Here is an 8,830-nt window from a genome sequence, read left to right as displayed (position 1 = left end):
ATCATAGGAGGATTTGTCCACTGATTTCCATTATTCTCAGGATATACACTTAACTCAACATGAGCGAAAATCCACTTCATAATTATATTCGTAGTTGTAAACCTAACATTCTTCCCACAACATTTCCTAGGCTTATCCGGTATACCCTGACAATACTCCGACTACCCAGACGCCTACACAACATGAAACACTATCTCATCAATAGGCTCATTCATCTCACTAACAGCAGTTATACTAATAATTTTTATTATCTGAGAAGCATTCACATCCAAACGAGAAGTAATAACAGTAGACCTCACCTCCACAAATCTTGAATGGCTAAACGGATGTCCTCCACCATATCACACATTTGAAGAACCAGCATACGTCAACCCAAAATGATCAAGAAAGGAAGGAATCGAACCTTCTCCAATTGGTTTCAAGCCAACACCATAACCACTATGTCTTTCTTTACAAACGAGATATTAGTAAAATCTTATATAACTTTGTCAAAGTTAAGTTACAAGTGAAAATCCTGTATATCTCTATGGCATATCCCTTTCAACTAGGCTTCCAAGATGCAACATCACCTATTATAGAAGAACTCCTACATTTTCATGATCACACATTAATAATTGTTTTCCTAATTCGCTCCCTAGTCCTCTACATCATCACTCTAATGCTTACAACTAAACTAACACATACCAGTACAATAGACGCCCAAGAGGCAGAGACCATTTGAACCATCCTTCCAGCCATCATTCTAATTCTAATTGCTTTACCCTCCCTACGAATCCTCTATATGATAGACGAAATTAATAATCCTTCTCTCACTGTAAAAACAATAGGCCACCAATGATACTGAAGCTACGAATACACCGACTACGAAGACCTAAATTTTGATTCTCATATGATCCCAACATCAGACCTAAAGCCAGGAGAACTACGGCTACTAGAAGTGGACAACCGAATAGTCTTACCCATAGAAATAACAATTCGAATGCTAGTCTCCTCCGAAGACGTACTACACTCAAGAGCCATACCCTCCCTGGGCCTAAAAACAGATGCAATTCCTGGGCGCCTAAACCAAACAACCTTAATATCAAGACGAACAGGCTTATTTTATGGGCAATGTTCAGAGATCTGTGGCTCAAATCATAGTTTCATACCAATCGTCCTCGAACTAGTACCCCTAGAGAACTTTGAAAAATGATCCGTCTCCATACTGTAATCTCATTAAGAAGCTAAACTACCGTTAACCTTTTAAGTTAAAGATTGAGAGCCAAAGGTCCCCTTAATGGCATGCCACAACTAGATACATCAACATGACTCCTTACTATTCTATCCATATTCCTAACCCTCTTCATACTATTCCAACTAAAAATCTCAAAGCATTTCTACTCCCCCAACCCCAAACTAACATTCACCAAAATACAAAAACAACAAACCCCTTGAAACACCATATGAACGAAAATCTATTTACCTCTTTCACAGTCCCAATAATACTAGGTATCCCTGTCGTCACTCTAATTATCATATTCCCAACTATCCTATTCCCAACACCAAATCGACTAATTAACAATTGCACAATTTCCATTCAACAATGACTAACCAAACTTACATCAAAACAATTAATAAACACACATAACCCCAAAGGACAAACCTGGTCTCTAATACTCATCTCACTTATACTATTTATCGTCTCCACCAATCTTGGAATATTACCCCACTCATTTACACCTACCACACAACTTTCAATAAATATAGGAATAGCTATTCCCCTATGAGCCGGCACTGTTGTTACAGGTTTCCATAACAAAACAAAAGCATCCCTAGCCCACCTCCTACCACAAGTTACACCTACTTTTCTCATCCCTATACTGGTAATTATCGAAACTATTAGCCTGCTTATTCAACCAGTAGCACTAGCAATACGACTAACCGCCAACATTACAGCAGGCCACTTATTAATACATCTGATTGGAATAACGACCCTTGCACTAATAAGTACCAGCCTATTTACAGCTCTTATTACATTTACTATCCTTACTCTACTAACCATTCTCGAATTCGCTGCCGCTGTAATTCAAGCCTACGTATTCACTCTCTTAGTAAGCCTATACCTGCATGACAATACATAATGACCCACCAAACCCACTCATATCACATAGTAAACCCCAGTCCTTGGCCCCTCACAGGAGCTCTCTCAGCACTTCTTATAACATCAGGCCTAATCATATGATTCCACTTCAACTCAACAATCCTGCTAACCCTGAGCTTGCTGACAAACACCCTAACAATATATCAATGATGACGAGACATCATCCGAGAAAGCACTTTCCAAGGCCACCACACACCAACCGTCCAAAAGGACTTCGATATGGAATAATTCTATTCATCTTATCAGAAGTCCTATTTTTTCACAGGCTTCTTCTGGGCCTTTTACCACTCAAGCCTTGCCCCTACTCCCGAACTAGGCGGATGCTGACCACCCACAGGCATCCACCCCTTAAACCCCTTAGAAGTCCCACTCCTTAACACCTCCGTACTACTACTAGCCTCTGGCATATCTATTACCTGAGCCCACCACAGTCTAATACAAGGAAACCTCAAACACATACTTCAAGCCCTTTTCATCACAATTATACTCGGCTTTTATTTCACCCTACTATAAGCATCAGAATACTACGAAGCCCCATTCACAATCTCAGACGGAATCTATGGGTCCACTTTCTTTGTAGCCACAGGCTTCCACGGACTACATGTCATCATTGGATCCACTTTCCTCATCGTCTGTTTCCTACGCCAAGTAAAATTCCACCTCACATCAAATCATCACTTCGGTTTCGAAGCAGCTGCTTGATACTGACATTTCGTAGACGTCGTATGATTATTTCTTTACGTGTCCATCTATTGATGAGGTTCATAGTCCTTTTAGTATTAACGAGTACAACTGACTTCCAATCAGTTAGTTCGGAATACTCCGAAAAAGAACAATAAATCTCCTACTGACACTACTAACAAACACAATACTAGCCTTGCTACTCGTGCTTATCGCCTTTTAACTTCCTCAACTAAACATATACGCAGAAAAAACAATCCCCTACGAATGCGGCTTTGACCCTATGGGATCCACCCGCCTACCCTTCTCCATAAAATGTTTCCTAGTGGCAATTACCTTTCTTCTCTTCGACTTGGAGATTGCCCTCCTACTTCCTCTCCCCTTAGCAATCCAAACAAACAATCTAAAAACAAAACTTACCATAGCCCTATTCTTAATCTCCCTACTAGCAGCCAGCTTAGCCTATGAATGAACTCAAGAAGGCTTAGAATGAGCCGAATATGGTACTTAGTTTAAAACAAAACAAGTGATTTCGACTCACTAGACTGTGATCGAACTCACAATTACCAAGTGTCTCTAGTCCATATGAACATCATAATAGCCTTCACCATATCCCTCGTAGGCCTATTAATATATCGATCCCATCTAATATCTGCACTACTCTGCTTAGAGGGTATAATATTATCACTATTCGTCCTAGCAGCCCTCACAATACTAAACTCACACTTCACCCTGGCCAGCATGATACCAATTATTCTTCTAGTATTCGCAGCCTGTGAGGCGGCCATTTGGTTAGCCCTACTAGTCATAATTTCCAACACATATGGCACTAATTACGTACAAAGCCTCAATCTCCTCCAATGCTAAAATTCATTATTCCCACTATCATACTAACACCACTAACCTGACTATCAAAAAGCAACTTAATCTGAATTAACTCCACAACCCACAGCTTACTAATTAGCTTTACAAGCCTACTCCTCCTTAATCAACTCAACGACAACAGCCTTAATTACTCCCTGACATTCTTCTCCGACTCCCTCTCCACACCACTTCTAATCCTAACAATATGACTTCTCCCCTTAATACTAATAGCAAGTCAGTCCCACCCTCTCAAAGAACCACTTGTCCGAAAAAAGCTCTACATCACAATACTAATCATACTACAAGCACTCCTAATCATAACATTTACCTCTACAGAATTAATCCTATTCTACATTATATTTGAAGCTACACTAGTCCCAACCCTTATTATTACTCGCTGAGGTAACCAAACAGACGACTTAATGCAGGACTCTACTTTCTATTCTAGACACTAATCGGATCTCTCCCATTACTAGTAGCATTAACATACCTGCAAAACACAACAGGATCTCTAAACTTCCTATTGTTACAATACTGAACCCAACCACTGTCCATCTCCTGATCCAACACTCTCATATGACTAGCCTGTATAATAGCCTTCTTAGTAAAAATACCCCTTTACGGATTACACCTTTGACTACCCAAAGCACATGTAGAAGCTCCTATCGCAGTCTCCATAGTCCTTGCAGCCGTATTACTAAAACTTGGTGGCTACGTCATGCTACGAATCACATCCATACTCAATCCATTGACATAATATATAGCTTACCCCTTCCTCATGCTCTCCTTGTGAGGAATAATTATAACTAGCTCTATCTGCCTACATCAAACAGACCTAAAATCACTTACTGCATACTCCCCAGTCAGTCACATAGCACTCGTTATCGCAGCCATCCTTATCCAAACCCCTTGAAGCTACACAGGGGCTACCGCTCTAATAATCGCCCACGGTCTCACATCCTCTATACTATTCTGTCTGGCAAACTCAAACTACGAACGAATCCGTAGTCGAACCATAATCCTAGCTTGAGGCTTACAAATCTTTCTCCCACTGATAGCCACCTGGTGATTACTAGCAAGCCTGACAAATCTCGCTCTACCCCCCACCATCAACCTAATTGGAGAACTACTTGTGGTTATGTCAGCATTCTCATGATTAAACTTCACCATTATCCTAATAGGAACAAACACTGTAATCACTGCCCTATATTCCCTGTATATATTGATCACAACACAACGTGGCAAACATACACACCATATCAATAATCTCACCCCCTTCTTCACGCGAGAACACACCTTAATAGCCCTACACATCATTCCCCTACTATTCCTATCATTAAACCCCAAAATTATCCTGTGCCCCCACAGGGGGGCCACAGTCCACAGTCCACACCTTGGATAGAAAAGAAAAATATTCAATCAGTGCTCTAGACTTCCAGATTCTGTAAAATCTCCTCTCAATAACTCTCTTTATAGCACTAATATCATCTAGATAATTTTAGAGTTAGATTACAATATTTTTTTACTTTACTTTCTACTCAATAATCTGTTTTTAAATTTGTATTTAATATCAGACATAGCTGAAAAATATTTTTTGCTGATGTTTCTCAGCTATGTATATTTAGTGTTGACATCCACCTTAAACACAAGTTCTACATTTTCACACTTTTTCTAGAACTATGTAGAAGTACCTTAAGAATGAGTTTCAAAAATGCTAAAACCAAAGATATCGCCCTGTCCCCCCATTCCCTCTTGTCCCCAAACCTGCCTCCACTCCCATCTTACCTATATATGACCATGCTCTGAATGAAAGGCAAAATCTTTGAGGATTAATAGTCTTTGAATCTGTATTTTCTTCTCCAGCCTCACTGACAATCTTTGCACATGCATGTATAATTTATGACCTCAGTTATTTTAATCACTCCCTGAGTGGCCTCCTTTCCTTCATATCAGCCTCTTCTGCATCTCCTCCATATTATGAGGTAGAATCATTTACCTTAAATGCAGATCAGAACATATCCCTTTCCTGCTTGGGAAAGTCTTCAGTGATCCATCATTGCTTTCAGAACAAAGTAAAATACGACAAGCAATTTCTTTTGTGGTGTTGTCCCTCTGGCCCCCATAAACATCTTGCCACAAATACAAAGTTTCTATTTCCTGCATGCATTGTGTGATCACAGCCCTGGATTCACACAGTGTTCCATTATCTAGTTAACCACATCCCTCACTCTTGGAAAACTCCAAATCTTTAGGACACAGGAATCATTTCAACACTACTCATTCCTATCAGGCAAGCAGAATTATATGCCTTTGTCTTTTAGGTCTTGAGAAGATTTATAGATCTTGAGACTGTATTGCTTTTTAATTATCTCCTGCTCTGTACTTTTCCTAAAAACAAATAAGTAGTGGCAGAAATTTTTTATTGCACAAAACCGAACCTGCAAAGGGCAGAAATTTCAACACCATTAAGCCTCCTGCGTGCATGTCTGTGATCTCTCCCTTTCTCTCTCTCTCATCTTTCTTTCTTCTGTTTAACATCAGAACATTTATTTTCTCTACTGAATAACAAGCTCCTGCACATGGTGAGGAACATGGGAACATGGTCTCACTATAATAGATTGAAATACTATCAGTACCCAAGATCCAAAAAGCGAGGATCTAGGTCTATTAGAAAAAAAACTGAAGAAGACTCATATTGGTTTCCTGTGGTGTGTGCTCACCTCTGGACCTGTCACTGTGGCCAGGAAGACTGAGTACTAGGATTGATTGTTGCTGACACACATCATTCCCTGATGTGACCCAAGATTTATAATGTCTTCTGGGCCAATTCCAGGTAGAGAAACTCTGGCCCTCCTGGGTTACCTACCACCCTACCACATGACTACTCTGGGGCAAGGGCACTGGGCTCTGTCGCCAGAAGGTGGATTGGGTTGGGAGAGTCCCAGGGCAACAAAAACAAGAGTCATAATTTTCTCCAAACTCTTACTTTCTAAATCAGCCTAATTTATATTAAGAGAGTCAGAGTAATAGTCCTAAAGCACAACTTAAGTTATGCTAACCATCCATCCTCACTCTTCAATCTTCCCTTAAATAAAATTCACGTCCTTAGTAAGTCATTCAACCTCCCTCTGCAACAGGTTAGGTTGAAAGAGGTTATGATTATCAGTAACATTTTTTTCTTTGGAAGCCTCTATCTGATTAACCTAAACAAAACAGGAAAAGTATTTGTTACTGAAGAAAGGGAATTCTCAAAGATGATACTGCATTTAACAGGTGACTTCTAACATACAGAGTCGAGGGGAAAGTTATGAATCTACATTCCTTTCAATACTGTGGAATTTTGCAAATCGTCTTTTTGGAGGGAAAAGGGAGTCTGTCACACATCGCTAGTGTTTCTGTCTTTTGACAAACTGCTCTTTATATTTCCTTTATTTTATGTAAGATCTTACCTATTCAAGCCTTTAAAGATGATTAAGGCATCAACATGGTTGACACTTCTTCTTGGAATTTAAAGTGAGAAATACTTATCTTAATACAAGAAATGACCTCATAGCCAACAATTATGTTGTTATATGTATACCCAAGCACCAGGGAAATGGTATTTCCAATGGTAAAAGACAACTTTCCTCTAGTAATACCAGTTATAAATAGAATAACTGTAGGAAGAACGAACTAGAATTAGACAAAAAGATTTGTAAAAGGAGAGCAAATAAAGGCTTTATCCAAAGATCTGAAAAGTTTACACTAAATATATAATTATTCACTATCCAGTGGTTCCTGAAAGGACCGTTGTAGTTGGCTAAGGGAAAGGGAACATTAAAATAGGGGTGAGATCTCAATTATAAGTAATAGAGTTGCAATTTTTCTATTTAAAAGCATTAGGATAACTCTATGTTTGTTGACAGATTCAGAAAGGCAGCAATGACTTGAGGTTAAGAGTCCTCACAGTAAGATATATCTGGCTTTAAACTCCTGATTTAACCTAAAACCCTCTCTCTGCTTTGCTAATCATAGTTAAGGGGACTGTTGCCCAGTGACACTACCCTCTAGCTATTGAAGAATTCTCATTACATTACATTCCCATCTTTCTAGAATCAGTTGCTCGATAGGGCTTGGCTTTCCCCAAAGAACTGTAGCAGATCAACCAGACAGTTGTCATGTCAAGTGGGGACATGTTCCCCCCATTGTTTGAAGGTTAGTTTCAGCTTCCCTTGATATTTGCTTCCACTCTACCGTACAGTCAATAACCCAATATCTTTACTTCAACCTAAACAGTGCTATCAGGGTTGGTGTATCAGATAGCTAACACTTTTCATTTAAGGGCCATAGTGTGATGTGATTCTCAGTGTTGCCATCATTAGACAAAAACACTGCTTTCCCATCCCTCGTGTAACAAGCCTTGTTTTGTTAATTGCTCCCTAGAGGAGGAACAGTGCTTTTTCTAATAGGCAAAACATTTTACTTGTATGGCCCCACTCCCTCCTCCCTACCTGTGTGTGTGTGTGTGTGTGTGTGTGTGTGTGTGTGTGTGAGAGACCACAATTGCCTGTGTCAAGGTGCGGTCTAGTCTGTTCTCTCCAAACTGGGTTAACCTTATTGGAACAGGCTCTACCTATGTGGGAAAATCTTGGATCTTTTTTGGTGGAGTGGAGGGTGGAATATGTAAGCCACATTTCCTAATATAGCTAATATCAGCAATAATTTAACATCTTTGTCTTTATGTGATAAACTTTTGTGTCTTCAGAACTCAGACACGGAACAAACGGGTTTTATTTAGTAGGTTCTCTAAGATCAAGGTTTGGGACATTGGCTGGAAACTCTGAGAAAAATGATACAAAGGAGAATTTGAGGGCCAAATAACTGGTATCACCAGTGGGTGTGGCTTTATGCATTAGCTTCAGTAAGATTAGCACTGAGTGGTTTTTTTTTTTTAACATCTTTATTGGAGTATAACTGTTTTACAATGGTGTGTTAGTTTCTGCTTTACAACAAACTGAATCAGTTATACATAAACATATGTTCCCATATCTCTTCCCTCTTGCGACTCCCTCCCTCCCACCCTCTCTATCCCACCCCTCTAGGTGGTCACAAAGCACGGAGCTGATCTCCCTGTGCTATGAGGCTGCTTCCCACTAGCTATCCACC

The 8,830-nt window shown here is 39.8% G+C and overlaps 1 pseudogene; it reads left to right on the top strand.

Annotated features, from left to right (window-relative positions):
* The first annotated feature begins 526 nt into the window (after positions 1–526).
* LOC129392251 (cytochrome c oxidase subunit 2-like) lies at positions 527–1,192 on the top strand (annotated as a pseudogene).
* Positions 1,193–8,830: the final 7,638 nt, after the last annotated feature.

The sequence above is a fragment of the Physeter macrocephalus genome, chromosome 7, assembly GCF_002837175.3.
Source record: "Physeter macrocephalus isolate SW-GA chromosome 7, ASM283717v5, whole genome shotgun sequence".
Classification (NCBI taxonomy): domain Eukaryota; kingdom Metazoa; phylum Chordata; class Mammalia; order Artiodactyla; family Physeteridae; genus Physeter; species Physeter macrocephalus.
Note: the sequence above shows the minus strand (reverse complement) of the source record. Positions and strands in the feature narration are given on the sequence as shown.